The following is an 18,496-nucleotide window of genomic DNA, read 5'->3' on the forward strand; positions in this document are numbered from 1 at the left end:
GGGGGAGTGGCACTATATGTGAAAGAAAACATAGAATCAAATGAAGTAAAAATCTTAAGTGAATCCACATGTTCCATAGAATCTCTATGGATAGAAATTTCATGCTCTAATAAGAATATAACATTAGGGATCTATTATAGACCACCTGACCAGGACAGTGATAGTGATGATGAAATGCTAAGGGAAATTAGAGAGGCTATCAAAATTAAGAACCCAATAATAGTGGGGGATTTCAATTATCCCCATATTGACTGGGAGCATTTCACTTCAAGACGAAATGCAGAGATAAAATTTCTCGATACTTTAAATGACTGCTTTATGGAGCAGCTGGTACGGGAACCCACAAGGGGAGAGGCAACTCTAGATTTAGACCTGAGTGGAGCACAGGAGCTGGTCCAAGAGGTAACTATAACAGGACCACTTGGAAATAGTGACCATAATACAATAGCATTCAACATCCCTGTGGTGGGAAGAACATCTCAACAGCCCAACACTGTGGCATTTAATTTCAAAAGGGGGAACTATGCAAAAATGAGGGGGTTAGTTAAACAGAAGTTAAAAAGTACAGTGACTAAAGTGAAATCCCTGCAAGCTGCATGGGCACTTTTTAAAGACACCATAATAGAGGCCCAACTTCAATGTATACCCCAAATTAAGAAACACAGTAAAAGAACTAAAAAAGAGCCACCATGGCTTAACAACCATGTAAAAGAAGCAGTGAGAGATAAAAAGACTTCCTTTAAAAAGTGGAAGTCAAATCCTAGTGAGGCAAATAGAAAGGAGCATAAACGCTGCCAAATTAAGTGCAAGAATGTAATAAGAAAAGCCAAAGAGGAGTTTGAAGAACGGCTAGCCAAAATCTCCAAAGGTAATAACAAAATGTTTTTTAAGTATATCAAAAGCAGGAAGCCTGCTAAACAACCAGTGGGGCCCCTTGATGATCGAGATACAAAAGGAGCGCTTAAAGACGATAAAGTCATTGTGGAGAAACTAAATGGATTCTTTGCTTCAGTCTTCATGGCTGAGAATGTTAGGGAGATTCCCAAACCTGAGCCGGCTTTTATAGGTGACAAATCTGAGGAACTGTCACAGATTGAAGTGTCACTAGAGGAGGTTTTTAACATTAACAAGTCACCGGGACCAGATGGCATTCACCCAAGAGTTCTGAAAGAACTCAAATGTGAAGTTGCAGAACTATTAACTAAGGTTTGTAACCTGTCCTTTAAATCGGCTTCTGTACCCAATGACTGGAAGTTAGCTAATGTAACACCAATATTTAGAAAGGGCTCTAGAGGTGATCCCGGCAATTACAGACCGGTAAGTCTAACGTCGGTACCGGGCAAATTAGTCGAAACAATAGTTAAGAATAAAATTGTCAGACACATAGAAAAACAAACTGTTGAGCAATAGTCAACGTGGTTTCTGTAAAGGGAAATCGTGTCTTACTAATCTATTAGAGTTCTTTGAAGGGGTCAACAAACATGTGGACAAGGGGGATCCAGTGGACATAGTGTACTTAGATTTCCAGAAAGCCTTTGACAAGGTCCCTCACCAAAGGCTCTTAAGTAAAGTAAGTTGTCATGGGATAAAAGGGAAGGTCCTTTCATGGATTGAGAACTGGTTCAAAGACTGGGAACAAAGGGTAGGAATTAATGGTAAATTCTCAGAATGGAGAGGGGTAACTAATGGTGTTCCCCAAGGGTCAGTCCTCGGACCAATCCTATTCAACTTATTTATAAATGATCTGGAGAAAGGGGTAAACAGTGAGGTGGCAAAGTTTGCAGATGATACTAAACTGATCAAGATAGTTAAGACCAAAGCAGACTGTGATGAACTTCAAAAAGATCTCACAAAACTAAGTGATTGGGCAACAAAATGGCAAATGAAATTTAATGTGGATAAATGTAAAGTAATGCACATTGGAAAAAATAACCCAACTATACATACAATATGATGGAGGCTAATTTAGCTACAACAAGTCAGGAAAAAGATCTTGGAGTCATTGTGGATAGTTCTCTGAAGATGTCCGCGCAGTGTACAGAGGCGGTCAAAAAAGCAAACAGGATGTTAGGGATCATTAAAAAGGGGATAGAGAATAAGACTGAGAATATATTATTGCCCTTATATAAATCAATGGTACGTCCACATCTCAAATACTGCATACAGATGTGGTCTCCTCATCTAAAAAAAGATATACTGGCACTAGAAAAGGTTCAGAAAAGGGCAACTAAAATGATTAGGGGTTTGGAACGGGTCCCATATGAGGAGAGATTAAAGGGGCTAGGACTCTTCAGCTTGGAAAAGAGGAGACTAAGGGGGGATATGATAGACGTATATAAAATCATGAGTGATGTGGAGAAAGTGAATAAGGAAAAGTTATTTACTTATTCCCATAATACAAGAACTAGGGGTCACCAAATGCCCATAATACAAGAACTAGGGGTCACCAAATGAAATTAATAGGCAGCAGGTTTAAAACAAATACAAGGAAGTTCTTCTTCTTCACGCAGCGCACAGTCAACTTGTGGAACTCCTTACCTGAGGAGGTTGTGAAGGCTAGGACTATAACAGCGTTTAAAAGAGAACTGGATAAATTCATGGTGGTTAAGTCCATTAATGGCTATTAGCCAGGATGGCTAAGGAATGGTGTCCCTAGCCTCTGTTTGTCAGAGGATGGAGATGGATGGCAGGAGAGAGATCACTTGATCATTGCCTGTTGGTCCACTCCCTCTGGGGCACCTGGCATTGGCCACTGTCGGTAGACAGGATACTGGGCTAGATGGACCTTTGGTCTGACCCGGTACGGCCGTTCTTATGTTCTTATGTTCTCTTGTCTTTTGGCTTCTGCATCTCAGCTCTTCATTCACTAAAAGTGAAATCAGTCCATCTACACAGGGTCAGCATAACCCACTGGGCCACATGCAGGATCCACAGAAGATATGGGTCTCTGGGACACCAGGTAGAGTTAGAGTATGGCTCTTTAGCTCAAACTACACACTAGACTCATGCTTTTAGCTCTGCAGGTGTCCAGTTCAATCCTTGACGTTGGCCAAGATGACAGCCATCATACAAATAGAGATTACAACAGGATCCCATTTGGCCACAGAAGGGTACACATATAATACATGCTTACCAGAGGATCACACCAGCACCACTGAGCCCTCAAACAGGGTGTAAATGCAACATGGGCAGAGTGCTGGCTCTCTGCATGGGATAAATTTCACTGTCAGCACCCTATGACAGAACCTTTATTTGCTTTGGTGAGCACTTACTCATACAAATAGTCTCACAGACTTCCAAGTAAGAGTTCCACAATCCGACTCTAGTCACAGCATTCCTCTGGCTCCGTCCTTCACCTCAGCCTCCGTGCCCTATTCCATAAGCAGAAAATCTGCTTCTTATTTCTCAGCACAGCGTTCATACTCACCTCTGACACACATGGTAAGGTGTGTGCATGTGTGTGCCGCATTACACACTGCACCACACTTCTCACTTCATGGGCTCGTCAGTCACAGTCTGCAGGACATCAGACCAGGCTCACAACTGAATCAGTGACACTTCTGCTGATAAAAGCTTATCAAGAGATTTTATTCTGGGAAGATGAGAAAATACACAGGATCCGGATTCTGGCTAGAATGGAAGCTTATCTTCTCAAAATTACAAAAAAAGCAGTTCCCCCAAATGGATGATTCTTGTCAGAACGCAAAGTACAGCAAAGTGAGCCATAGATGGAACGTCCTTGCCACATGTGCTGTATGCTTCAGAGTCACCTTTGATTTTAACTTTTGAACCAAATGACTGAGTTAGGTTTTCAGTTTTGTGAGTTCTAACAATGAACTGAATTTCCTATCCCTAATCAGTGACTGAATGTGAAAGGAAACTAAAAGCTGTGTTATCAACCCTACACAGACTTCATTTGCAATGACTGCCTGAACAAGAATGATTTGGGAGGGGATAGAGGATTGATCTAATGGCTGCACAGTGCAGTAAACTGATATTTTTGATCTTTGTTTTATACTCTATGCAGTTCTCCAAGAACTAGAGCAAGATACTAATGACGATACTGCTAAACCGTTTCGTAAAATTATTTCCAGCTTTAACAACAGTTTAAAATAGATCTGATTTTTATTTCACCATGGAAGTTTATTTTTGCCCTCAATTGACACTGCTTAACCACCCTCTTGTCACTCATTTTATTTCACCGGGCCATGTATTTTTCATCCTAAAGTTTCAATCCCACATTTATGTTTGTGCTTAACTTTATGCCCATGAATAGTTCCGTTAGCTTCTGTAGGACCACTCATATGCTTAAAGTTAAGCATGTTATTTGTTATTAAATGCACCAAGATTAAGCCCTTTGCAGTAGGCACTGTACAAAGATACTCCCTGCCCTCAAAAGTTTGCAATATAAATAGACAAGACAGGCAACATCTGGGAGGGGAAACAAAGGCACAGAAAGGTGAAGTGACTTGCCCAAGGTCTCACTGTAGGTTCCCGGCAGAGATGAGAATAGAGCCCAGGTCTCCTGAATTCCAGTCTAGTGTTTTCCAAGTGCTAAACAAACACATAAGCAAAGGTGTAAGGTGCAGAGCCCTTTTGCTAAAATCACCCCATCCTTTTCTGAGGTCTTTCATTCTCCCCTGAGATCAACCAGTCCCTCTTTATCAAAGCCTCATCCTGCCCCAGAGAACTGCCATTCCCCCTCCGTAGGTTCTCTATTTCCCACACTACATGCTTATGTTGATGATCCACAGCAATAAGTGTTTGTCATATATATGGGTAACCCCCATTGTCTGGCTATGCAGGAAGGAGAACAGGAGACACTGATTGTGGCTTAATTGTCTGGGAGTACCTGGCAGGTAAAGTTGTACAATGCAGGTAATTCCATAATCATTTACATATACTGTGGAGGGAGGGAGTCTGTCAGTCCTCCCCCTTTACCCATCCTGATCCCCAGCCACGCCTGCTACTGGGACCTCACCCCCCTCTAATGAGGGTTAAGGGTAGGGGTTCTTGAACAATCTTTATAGTGGGGGTTCTGAGAGTCATTGAAACAACTGTAAACGCTGTATATGATGAAAACCACTTCAAGCCGGGGGTGTGGAAGCACACCCAGCACCAGCACCTATGGTTAAGGGGGGTTATGAAGGACGAGGGCTTGGTGTGACATTACCAGAGAGTAGTTATCAGTGGTTCACAATCAAGCTGGAAGGGCATATCAAGTTGTGTCCTGCATAGGGTGACCAGAAGACAAAACTGAAATATCGGGACGCGGGGGGCGGGGGGGCGGGGGGGGAAAAAAAAAAAAGCCGGCGGAGCGCCCCCCACCCCCACCCCGCACCAGCTCGCCTCGTCTCCACCTCCCCCCGTAGGGGAAGGTCCCCAGCTGGTGCAATCCCGTGGGTGGCCCCGGAGTGGGGGCAGCAGGCCCCAGCCCCTCTGTCCCGCTCGGGTCCCACAGGGGAACAAACGGGGCTGCCGCTGCCTCCGCCCCGGGGTGGGGTTTCCATACAGCCCACCCTGCAGGGCGGCGCGCACGTGGCAGGAGGTGAAGCCCCGTCGGAGTCCCCGCGCGGGCAGCTGCTGCCCCCCCCCACGCCCACCCATGGGCACGTACAGGGAGCCGGTTCCCCAGGCCAGACCCGGGGCTGCCCCTGCAGTTACCGCTCCACCCTCCTGCCTGCGCTTGGGGCCAGGCCAGACTCACTCACCCCGCCCTCCCCTGCATCCCCTGGGCCTCCCTCCAGTGCTTGTGCCGCCATACAGCTGATCGGCACAAGCCTGGGAGGGAGGAGGAATGCAGCGTGCTTGGGGAAGAGGCGGGGATTGGAGGAGGGATCCAATGGGGCAGTTATGGGCATGGGTGGGGCGTGGCCAGGGCAGGGATTTGGGGAGGGATCCAATGAGGGAAGGAGGGGGCGGAGTCGGGGCGGGGGGGGCGCGAGCCCCTCCGGGCTCCGCCTGTGCGCGGGAGCGGAGGGCAAAATTGCTCGTTTGTCTCGGGATGCGGGACAAACAAGGAAATATCGGGACAGTCCTGATAAAATCGGGAAGTCTGGTCACCCTACTCCTGCAGGGATCAGTTATGGGTCCGGTTCTGCTCAGTATCATTATCTATGATTTAGATAATGGCATAGAGAGTACACTTATAAAGTATGAGGATGATACCAAGCTGGGAGGGGTTGCAAGAGCTTTGGAGGACAGAATTAAAATTCAAAATGATCTGGACAAACTGGAGAAATGGTCTGAAGTAAATAGGATGAAATTCAATAAGGACAAATGCAAAGTACTCCACTTAGGAAGGAACAATCAGTTGCACACATACAAAATGGGAAATGAGTGCCTAGGAAGAAGTAATGCAGAAAGGGATCTGGGGTTCATTAGTGGATCACAAGCTAAATATGAGTGAGCAGTGTTGCAAAAAAGCGAACATCATTCTGGGATGTATTAGCAGGTGTTGTAAGCAAGACACGAGAAGTAATTCTTCCACTCTACTCTGCACTGATAAGGCCTGAGATGGAGTATTGTGTCCAGTTCTGGGTGCCACATTTCAGGAAAGATGTGGATAAACTGAAGAAGGTCCAGAGAATAGCAACAAAAATGATTAAAGGTCTAGAAAACATGACCTATGAGGGAAGATTGAAATAATTGGGTTTGTTTAGTCTGGAAAAGAGAAGACGGAGGGATGGCATGATAACAGTTTTCAATCACATAAAAGGTTGTTACAAAGATTGTTCTAGTTAACCGCTGAGGACGGGACAAGAAGCAATGGGCTTAAATTGCAACAAGGGCAGTTTCGGTTGGTCATTAGGAAAAACTTCTTAACTGTCAGGGCAGTTAAGCACTGGAATAAATTGCACAGGAAGATTGTAGAATCTCCATCACTGGAGATTTTTAAAAGCAGGTTGGACAAACACCTGTCGGGGTGGTCTAGAGAATGCCATGAGTGCAGGGGACTGGACTAGATGACCTCTTGAGATCCCTTCCAGTCCTGTGAGTCTATGATTACCTAAGGTACAATCTGGACTGATGAACAACTGTGTCCCCTCAATTCCCTAACCTGGGGTGCCTTTTACCCTGCTTCACTGCGAGAGCAACCACTCCTGGTCTGCTCTCACACAGCCTCCAGCATGTAAGTCACTGCAGCTATACTGGATGAATACTCTGGCCAGCCACACAATGTAATGAGTTACATTACAGGACAATACTAACAAACTCCCAGTCCCAGACTTTCCCCAAGAAATGTGCATCTTCTACTGCCGAGCACCCTCCTAGACAATACAAACTCATAGAAAGTCTGTCATTTATTAATAGAAAATGATATGCACAAATCTTGTTATCCCAAATAGTGTTTCCCAAACACACTGGTGTAGATAAAACAAATGTATTAACTACAGAAGGATAGATGTTAAGTGTCTACATGTCATGAGGAGCATAAGTCAGAACGGAAAGAAATAAAATGTAAAACGCAACCAATACCCGACCTAACAAGCTAAGTGAATACAAAGCAAAGGTCTCCTTCACCACATGTTCCAGCAGTCCCAATGGCTGAACCTCTTTCAGTCAGGATCCGCCCCCTGCCCAGTACAATGATGCTTCCTTTGTTGTTCATATGTCGATGCTTCCATGGGTAGAGCTCAAGGAGGAGAAGATTAGGAGCGGGGCGTCTGTCCTCTCCTCTTAAAGCCCTTTCTCTTGTGCAAGAATTATATCCAGCTGATATTAAGAGACAGAACGTCTGGGTGGCCAGGAACTTTAACCTTCTTCTTTGTCAAAATGTAGATCTTTTGCCCACACCCTCTCTCCTGCCAAAGAGTGGGCACCTAATCAGGTAATGGTCTACTTGATCTCCTTGACACCTGGCTGAGGCATTGGCTAGCCTTTTGTCTCTGGGTAGCTTGTTTGTGACTGCCCTCCAGAACATGCTGGAACAAGTCTTGGTAATATTATATAGTGGAATCTTATATCTTTACATACAACGTTGCCACAAATATTTTATCAGGACAATAATGATTAGCAATTCATGAGTTTTCAAATGATACCTTACACAGTATGCTTTGTACAACATTTAACATAATCTTGCAAAAGGGGTTACAATAGGGGTACAGACTGTCACAGTTGTCTCCTGCCATAAGAGCCCTGAACCCCCACTATTTCTGCTCCTTTAAAGAACACCTCCTTTAAATCCTTTACCAATCCTTTTTATCTGATATCGGTTCCCTTCCCTGTGGAATACCTGCACTGGACATCCACTCCATGCTTACGTAATGTGTTGCAGTATCATAATCTAAACCCTGTTTCATGTTCATCCCAACTAAGCCCCAACCCACTGTGGGGAAGGCAAAAAACCCCCACCTTGCATTGGTCAATTTGGTGGTGAGGGAACAAATTCCTTCGCAGACCCTCACAAAAGCAGCAATGATGTGTAATGCCCACAGCAGATCATGACAAAATTGATATTTAATTAACAGACGGGTGGGGGCTGCTCTACCTGGTCCAGGTAAGAGGGCTTTTCCTGCACCATCATGGACAAAAAAATCCCTCCTCTCTTCTGATGTCCTTGCGGGGAGATGAGTCAGCAACCTCACACTGACATGGTATGAAGCAAGTCACTCTCTGGCTAAGTAGCTTGTAAAGGGGCCACACACCTTTTTGTACAAGACTGACAACAGCCCCCACCACTTAATGTGCGGTGACATCATTAAAGTGTACCAAACTGGCTAAAGCACATTAGCTGGCTGTTTAATGATGATTGTCTCAACACTGAATGATTAATGTTGAAATTTAAAATCATCATTGGGCTTCAGAGTTAACATTCTATTGAGATGAATGGGGTTAGTGTACACCAGTCAGGGCTATACCTTCATTTTGCCTTCCTGCAAACTCAAGACAACAACTCTGAACTGACTCACATTAAGAAGGTCATCCATCAGGAAGGCTAAAACTATGTATTTTTAAGTGAAACCACACATTCTGCAATAAATGATTATAGCCAAGGTGAGACCTCATAGGGGTGCTCTGTATTGCTATCCCACAGCATGTATTTCCAGCAGTCCAGTGACATGAGTTAGCCAAAACTTGTTTCCTCATGAACTGGAGGTTTGGGGGTTCTTTTTAAGCAATGGATCATTTGTGTGACCATCAAGAATCTTTTCTTTCTTTCCCCTTATGGTTTTAGAAAAAAAAGTCTCCCAGCATGTGCTATCTGGTCAGGAAGAATCTATTCTTCACTAGAGGGAGGAAAAACCAGGGAGTGTCAGCAAATTTAGGACCTTACTTTCCACTCTGCTAGAATAATTAAAAGAAAACATCATTCATTTTCTCCATGCTAAGTTCTAATAGGTCACATGGTGAGACGCAACTCTTGCCATATATAAACAATTATCTACAGTATATTTTACAATTAAACTTTACTGGCTAAAAGTGGCTTCATTTCTACCACCCACAGCGTAGCGATCCAACATCAGAGCTTGTAAACCATTTTCCATCCTCTTCTAATGATGGTTTAACAACCACAAGAACTTTTCTGTTTAAATCTGAAATATTTCTGTTTAAACATTTAACCATCCCCAAAGTTTCAGAGGCCTTTGACAGTTTACAATGTCTCATCCGAAAGGCAGACATTCCTCGCTATGTGACCTCTTAGAGTTCTACACTGAGTAGAGCTGGCTTAACTACAGATTGAAACCAAATTAACCAACTGATTTATTTGTTGATATTTTTAAATTGCAATTAGCAGCTTCTTTGATATAGTACATATGTTGGCAACAGGAATCTATGGTGATGCCTGGATTCCCATCAACAGAAGATCCAGTCTTAATTTGACTAGGGGTCCACCCTCATGGGCGCCAAACACTCTGAGGACCATTATTTCATATTAAACTGAGTAATGAATTTAGTAAAGATCAATATGATAATTCATGTAAAAGACACAAAGTTCTCAAAACAAAGTATAAAGAGCCACATTGAAAGAGTTCCAGTAAAGCCACTATGTTTTATTAACCACATTACCACCACACAGTGTTGGACTTTGCCCCCCATTAGTGCTCGGTCTACATAAGATAACGAGTTTGCTCCAAATGCCACCTAAAGAACTACTCAAGCAGTAGATATTTATGTTTTCAGTGCAAGAGGTCCCAGGCTCAATTCCCTACTGACAGCTTAGAGTTGTTGGTTGTCAAAACTTGAACCCTATCACATTTATACAGGCTTACTTTATGGGAACAATATGGCCTCAAGATATATAGAAAATCTCATTATAAAAGCAGGACTCCTCACACATGACTGAAGAAAAAATAGGGCAGGGGGAAGGAAAGAAAGAAAAAAAGAAACTAAATCCCGATTTCAACCCTATTCCAGTGCAGAGGCCTAGAAAAGTAATGACTCAGCCTTGCTATGTTATTAACATGCTTGATTGCTTTCTCCCAAGTTTTGGAGAACATTTTTAGCCTATTTTCTTTACAGTAAACAGTGTTTTTCAAGCTATAACACCCTGTCAAGGCTGATTCCCCACTCTGGCACTTCAAGTGCAGAAGGTGGGGGCCCGCAAGGATTCTAAAAATTAATACTTGCCACTCTAGGCTTCTATTAAATTCCCAAGGTTACAGCTTTTCTCTGACCTTGGCTCAGTAAACGCTGCCACCACCCAAATGCAAAAAAAGACCATTGGACTCAGGAAGGAACACTTGGGAATTCCTCCCTGTGGGGTACCCTCAAGCCCTTTCCCACACACACCCCCCCTCCGGGGAAGAGCTGAGAAAGAAAACAAAGGAAATTAGCTGTTGCCACCAGCTAATCAAACAGCATAGGCACAAACCTCTTAGGACACAAAAATTCAAATCCTGTTCTTAAAAAAGGTAAATTTTATTAAAAACAAAAAGAAAGAAAACACATCTGGAACTTAGGCTTTTGCTAGATTTTAAAAGAGTAATTCCAAAAATTAAGCACCCAAAATAGCTTTCTTGGAGGTTCAGCTTAAAGGTTACAAGCAAACAAAAGCATCAGGATTTAGCACAGAGGAGATCCACAAAGCAAAATAAAGAAATAAACTTGATCGTGTCTACCTAAACATTCCCATTCGAATGATTCCTTCTAGGTATGGAAGATAATTTTTCATACCTGGTTCAAACCTTACACAGCATTCCTGCATATAGCATTGCTGCTCTGTGTCCCTGCAGCCCAGAGAGAACAACAGACAAAGGGAAAGTTTTTTTCCCCCAATTTTAAAAAGTTCTAGCCTTCCCATTGGCTCTTTTGGTTAGGTGCCCACTTTTTTTCCTTTAGCTGGGGGATTTTTTAACCCTTTACAGGTAAAGCAAGTAAAGAACAGCTACCAAGAGGGATTTTACATCTAACTGGCTGGCTGGGTGTTCATCAAAGGGAGCTATCCCCCACTTTATTTATCATGCACCCAGTCATGATTTACCAAACCATTAGTGCAGAAGACTTTGTCCTTTCATTGCCAAGATTAGTTCCTTCACCATCAGTCCATAAAAGCAGTTTTTTAAACCACACTTATTTATCTCAAGGTACAAAATACCTATAACTCAAGGCATGTCCTAAAATGACTGAATTTGGTGTAAGGATACAATTTGTAGAAAGTATTTTATTAATATAAAAAATTCAGTACCTTCCAGTGACAATTCCTTACAATTTGTTAACTTCCCAGAATTGGTTTTGCATCTCTAGGACTTGTTGGATAAATGATTTTGCCTTTAACATATTGCAAGAGGAAAAGTAACTTCTGATGATGCTGTTGCATTGGACTGGTCTTAGAATCTATTGTCTACTGCGAGACTATTACTATACTACTATCCCCAGTGGTATTGGTTTCTAACCTATTCAGACACTTACCAATAATAGCACTCCAGGGGCCTGCAACTCTTACTACCCATAATGAGACTGAGGTTTGACTTTAGCTGAATTTTTTCAAGTTCAAAGACAGTGTGGAGTTCAGTTTGAGTGTTCTGTGATGGTTCATGTAAAACCAAGTGTCCCATCCCTAATTCTGAAGCTAAATTACTATCAGCTTTTTTAGCTTCTTAGCAATGTCTTGTACAGCACTGAATGCATTGTCAGCATTTAAGACATGATAATAAAGTAATAAGTAGAGCTACTGTACCAATGATATGTTCCTCACCCTACCGTATACTTTCTTCATTAGATGAAGACTGCTTTCCCCTCCCCCTCAAACTGAACCAAAAAAGTGCAGTTCGGAGCTTTGACACCACCCATGATTATGGCCAACGACCAGCGCACACAACCAGTAAGACCATTTGCACACTGTGTCACTGATTTATACAATATAGATTGCACTGCCACTAGTCATGTGTAGAGTCTTTTGTCCATGCTCCTCAAAGAACAACAGAACCAAATATAGAACTAGCTTAATATGCTTCTTTTGTGTGCTTTACTTACTTCCTTTGCTGCTCTTCAAATGCTTATCTCTTCATTAAAAAGGTAGCAAATTTTCTGTTGACTGACAGCTCTGGAGGCTGAAGTGCTCCATAGAGCATATTTAACATGGGTTATTACTGTGCAAGTTTCCATATGCTCCTCAGCCCTGACCTAGAGTGACCTAGTGGTGATCAGGGTAGTTCAGCATCCATGTGCATGGAGCCCTTGACCCCTTAATAAAACAGCCAACAACAGTGCCAATTATTGCATTTTTTTCTGGATTGTTTTTGTTTTGTTTTACAGACATCTGCTCACGGGGAACTAGACTGAGACTATCAATGCATTCACATGGGCCAACAACTGACCATTGTTCCTGGCCTGGTCTGAACACAAACCATGGACATAAGTGTAAAATACTGATGATGATTTATCAACTTCCTTATCCAGGGTTTCTCAACCTTTCCTTTAACCTATGACCTCACATTCATTGACTTACACCCAGTTCTTCTTAGATGTATCCAAAACTCTGACCAAATTTGACCAAACTCCAATATTCAAAGTGGAACTCAGCTGAAATCTTTTTTGTTTCCTACCTTCAAGCAAAAACAGCGTTAGATAATGGAGGGCACGTCTACACTGCGCCGCAGTTCAGACTACGGGGGTAAGACTAGCAGTGCGCACAAAAGTGCTGCAGTGTAACTTCCCTAGTGGACGCTGCCAGCGTGAATTAAAAGGTTCCTTGTTCACATTAATGCAGTCCTCTAGCATTAATTACATTAGTGTAAACTAGAAACCTTTTAGTTTGCACCCACAGCGTCCACCCCAGGGAATTACAGCACAGTATTTGGTGCATGCTGCTATTCAACCCCCTGTAATCTGAACTGTGGGGCAGTGTAGACATGCCCTGTATCTCGCATGTTTTCCATGTAAAACTATTAACTGCTATGCTTAAAACTTGGTCTAAGTTTGCTCTAAATACAGTCATGTTTCACACAATGATCATCCCAAGTGGCTAAAACATGGGTTGACAGTGCCTAAATTTTTGGTTTAGAACAAATCCCATGCATTGGGGTGGTGGAGCAGGGTTCACTTTTCTGAACTCCTGGGTTAAGAAACGGTGTCAGTCACCATGCAGGTCTCCAAAGATGAAGTCCTCTTCAGAGTTTATGCTTGTTTTTTTAATGCATATGCAATATATTTATTTGTTCAGTGTGTGTGTTCTTGGTTGATGTATGTATTGTGCACACTTAAAAATAGAATGGGGACAATATGCTTAAAAATCCTACAAATAAAAAAAAACCACACCAAAACAGAAGCTATGTAAAAATTGGTGGGAAAACTCAGTAGGAAAACACAAAGCTAGCTTTCAATCTCATAGTCTTCTATGCTCCAGCCAAGCTCATTGCCAACTGGTCACAGGTGAAGACATTTTAGACTGTGATTTTGAAAGGTGGTGACAGGTCTGTATCTATAATATATGTTCATCACTTGCACATCTGTGTCCACTTATAATGTAATTTGTTAGAGTCTTGAAATGTTTTTTTTATTATTATTATGTTAGTGTAGTGTATTGTGCCTGGAAGACATCCCAGCAGTGAACTGATACAACAAAACAAGTGTCACAAACATCAGCAGAAAACAAATCAATATATAAATTAATTGAAGTGATATACTAAAGGTTGTTAACAAAGACTGTTGGAATCTAGGGTGATTATAGTGAGAGACGTTTAACACTGTAAGCCAGATACAATTTATGGTACGGTACAGCAGTTAGTTGATATGACTGGTAAAATTATATTTATCGGTTGTATGCAGTAGCGCTTAGAGACCATAACTGGGCCCCATTGGCTGCAAATAATGCATCAGTGTATTCAGCCGTCTCCTCTGGTATTTACATGAATACAATGTCATGCCACATCATAAGCTCTACATTGTAAAGGCAGCTTGATCTAGTGGATAGGGCATTAGAGTGGAATTCAAGACTCTGCCACGCTATAAGGTCTACCACTGACCTGCTGTATGATCTTAGGCAAATCACTTTACCTCACTGTGTCTCCCTTTCCCCTTCCACACTCGTCTAAAGAGGCAGTAAGCTCTTCGAGGGCACAGAATGTCTCACCATGTGTATGTACACCAGCTAGTATAACGGTGCATGACCAATGCTGCACACTCCAATCTTTTAAATGGTGCTGTAGTTGCCATGCCTGTGATCCTAGCCCAGCTAACCCTGAAGAACCTGCCTCTGCTCTCTGCACCTCCAGCCCCCACCACAGGAACCGGTTCTTTTCCTCAATACCATCATACCATAGCAAAGGCTTAAGCTACAACCCAGTCCTTAAGGAGATGATCAACTCTGGTAAATTTAAACTACCAACTAGAGAAAATCATTCTCACTTGAATACAGTAGCTCAGTGTCAGTATGTGTTTGAATGAATCTGAATTCATTATCAGTATCACTGTATGTGTTTGAATGAATCTGAATTCAGCAGTGACCATGAGATGGTTGAGTTTAGGATCCTCACAAAAGGAAGAAAGAGTAGCAAAATATGGACCCTGAACTTCAGAAAAGCGGACTTTGACTCCCTTAGGGAACTGATGGGCAGGATCCCCTGGGAGGCTAATAAGAGGGGGAAAGGAGTCCAGGAAAGCTGGCTGTATTTTAAAGAAGCCTTATTGAGGGCGCAGGAACAAACCATCCCGATGTGCAGAAAGAACAGCAAATATGGAAGGCGACCAGCTTGGCTTAACAGTGAAATCTTCAGTGAGCTAAAACTCAAAAAGGAAGCTTACAAGAAGTGGAAACTTGGACAGATGACTAAGGAGGAGTATAAAAATGTTGCTTGAGCATGCAGGGGTGTAATCAGGAAGGCCAAACCATAACTGGAGTTGGAGCTAGCAAGGGATGTGAAGGGTAACAAGAAGGATTTCTACAGGTATGTTAGTAACAAGAAAAAAGTCAGGGAAAGTGTGGGACCCGTAATGAATGGGGGAGGCAACTTAGTAACAGATGATGTGGAAAAAGCTGACATACTCAATGCTATTTTTTGCCTCGGTCTTCACAGACAAGGTAAGCTCCCACACTGCTGTCCTGGGCAACACAGTATAGGGAGGAGGTGAACATCCCTCAGTGGTGAAAGAACAGGTTAAGAACTATTTAGAAAAGCTGGACATTCACAAGTCCATGGGGCCGGATGCAATGCATCCGAGGATGCTGCGGGAATTGGCTGACGTGATTGCAGAACCATTGGCCATTATCTTTGAAAACTCGTGGCGATCAAGGGAGATCCCGGATGATTGAAAAAAGGAAAATATAATGCCCATCTTTAAAAAGGGAAGAAGGAGAACCCAGGGAACTACAGACTGGTCAGCCTCACCTCAGTCCCTGGAAAAATCATGGAGCAGGTCCTCAAAGAATCCATTTTGAAGCACTTGGAGGAGAGGAAGGTGATCAGGAATAGTCAACATGGATTCACCAAGGGCAAGTCATGCCTGACTAACCTGATTGCCTTCTATGATGAGATAACTGGCTCTGTGGATATGGGGAAAGCAGTGGACATGATATATCTTGACTTTAGCAAAGCTTTTGATACAGTCTCCCACAGTATTCTTCCCAGCAAGTTAAAAAAGTATGGATTGGATGAATGGACTATAAGGTGGATAGAAAGCTCGCTAGATCGTCGGGCTCAACAGGTATGATCAACAGCTCGATGTCTAGTTGGCAGCCAGTACCAAGCGGAGTGCCCCAGGGGTCAGTCCTGGGGCCAGTTTTGTTCAATATCTTCATTAATGATCTGGACGATGGGATGGATTGCACCCTCAGCAAGTTCGCAGATGACACTAAGCTGGGGGGAGAGAAAGATACTCTGGAGGGTAGGGATAGGGTCCAGAGTGACCTAGACAAATTGGAGGATTGGGCCAAAATAAATCTGATGAGGTTCAACAAGGACAAGTGCAGAGTCCTGCACTTAGGACGGAAGAATCCCATGCACTGCTACAGGCTGGGGACCGACTGGCTAAGCAGCAGTTCTGCAGAAAAGGACCTGGGGATTACAGTGGATGAGAAGCTGGATATGAGTCAGCAGTGTGCCCTTGTTGCCAAGAAGGCTAACGGCATATTGGGCTGCATTAGTAGGAGCATTGCCAGCAGATCGAGGGAAGTGATTATTCCCCTTTATTCGGCACTGGTGAGGCCACATCTGGAGTATTGCATCCAGTTTTGGGGCCCCCACTACAGAAAGGATGTGGACAAATTGGAGAGAGTCCAGCAGAGGGTAACGAAAATGATTAGGGGCTGGGGCACATGACTTACAAGGAGAGGCTGAGGGAACTGGGCTTGTTTAGTCTTCTCTTTAGAAGAGAAGAGTGAGGGGGGTTTGATAGCAGCCTTTAACTACCTGAAGGGGGTTCCAAAGAGGATGGAGCTAGGCTGTTCTCAGTGGTGGCAGATGACAGAACAAGTAACAAGTAACTCAAGTTGCAGTGGGGGAGGTCTAGGTTGGATATTGGGAAACACTGTTTCACTAGGAGGGTGGTGAAGCACTGGAATGGGTTACCTAGGGAGGCGGTGGAATCTCCTTCCTTAGAGGTTTTTAAGGCCTGGCTTAACAAAGCCCTGGCTGGGATGATTTAGTTGGTGTTGGTCCTGCTTTGAGCAGGGGGTTAGACTAGATGACCCCCCTGAGGTCTCTTCCAACCCTAATCTTCTATGATTCTATTAATCATTTTAAAGGCAACAAAAATATAAATAATAAAAAGACTTAAGTGCAAAAAACAGAAGTAAGCCAAAGAAATTCAATGTCATTGACTGGTAGAGAATCTAATTAAAATTGAATGTGCTTAGCTGTAACTAGGGTTACTCCAGGTAAATTAACATATCAAATAAAATAAAAAGCGCTAACATTTTATGAAATTTTGGGTTGATTTCTGGAAGAATATGAATACAATTAACCAGTGAAGGATTAACACCCGGTCCCATGAGGCCTGGTCCCAGGAGCCCCAGCCAATTTGGGAGCTCCCTCAGGAGTGCCAGAGCCTGTGTAGAAGTTGGGGGGAGGCAGTGGTGTCAGAACCGTGGTCTCACCCTTTGCTCCTCCTTTTCTCCCCAGGGCTCTGCCCCCTGGCCAGGCCAGAAGCCTCAGCAAAGCCATGAGAAGAGCCACCCAGGGAGCCCGGGCCACTGTAGGGAGCCTTGGACCCTCCATCTGCCCTGGGTAGGAGACGGGGAGGCCTGAGAGCAGCACCCAGCCCATGTCCCCGCCTCCCAGGGAGCACCACCCAGGGCAAGTGGAGGGTCCAGGGCTCCCCACAGAGGCCCTGGCTCGCTGGGTAGCTCTTACCATCATCCAGCTCCAGCTTCTGGCCTGGCCAGGGGGCAGGGTCTGTAGGGAGAAGAGGAGGAGCAGGGAGAGGAGCCCTGTGGGTAAGAGGGGCTAAGGTCCACCTCATCCCCCCACAGGCCCGCTGGCAACAATTCTGGGCCCCAGGGCAGAACAATCAATGAGCCCCCATGCACGCACAAGCCACGCCTGTGGGGACACAGTCCGCCTGATATTTGGGCGGTGCTGTGTCTGCACTGGCTGATGCCCAGCAAGCTGCCGGATGCACAGGCTGGGCGTGCTCTTCCGGCATGGCCAAGGCTTCCATATGCCCTCCCGGTTGGGTTGCCAACTCTCTAATTGTGCAAACCCAAAGACCCTTGCCCTGTCCCCTGCCCCTTCCATTCCCTGAGACCACGCCCTGTCCCACCCCTTCTCCGAGGCCCCGACCCCTGCTCACTCCATCTCCCCTCCCTCCATCGCTTGCTCTCCCCCACCCTCACTCACTTTCACCAGGCTGGGATGGGGGTTGGGGTGTGGGAGGGGGTGCAGGCTGTGGGAGGGAGTTGGGGTGCAAGCTCTGGGAGGGGCATGAGGGAGGGGGTGCAGGGTTGGGCTGTGGGAGGGAGGTTGGGTGTGGGAGGGGGTGCTGGGTGTAGGCTCTGGGAGGGAGTTGGGGTGGTGGGGGCTCTGGGAGGGGGTGCGGACTCTGGGAGGGAGTGAGGGGTTGGGTTCTGAGAGGAAGGTTGGGTGCAGGAGGGGGTGCTGGGTGTGGGCTCTGGGAG

This window comes from Terrapene carolina, unplaced genomic scaffold (genome assembly GCF_002925995.2).
Source record: "Terrapene carolina triunguis isolate 2854851 unplaced genomic scaffold, T_m_triunguis-2.0 Scaffold68, whole genome shotgun sequence".
NCBI lineage: Eukaryota > Metazoa > Chordata > Testudines > Emydidae > Terrapene > Terrapene triunguis.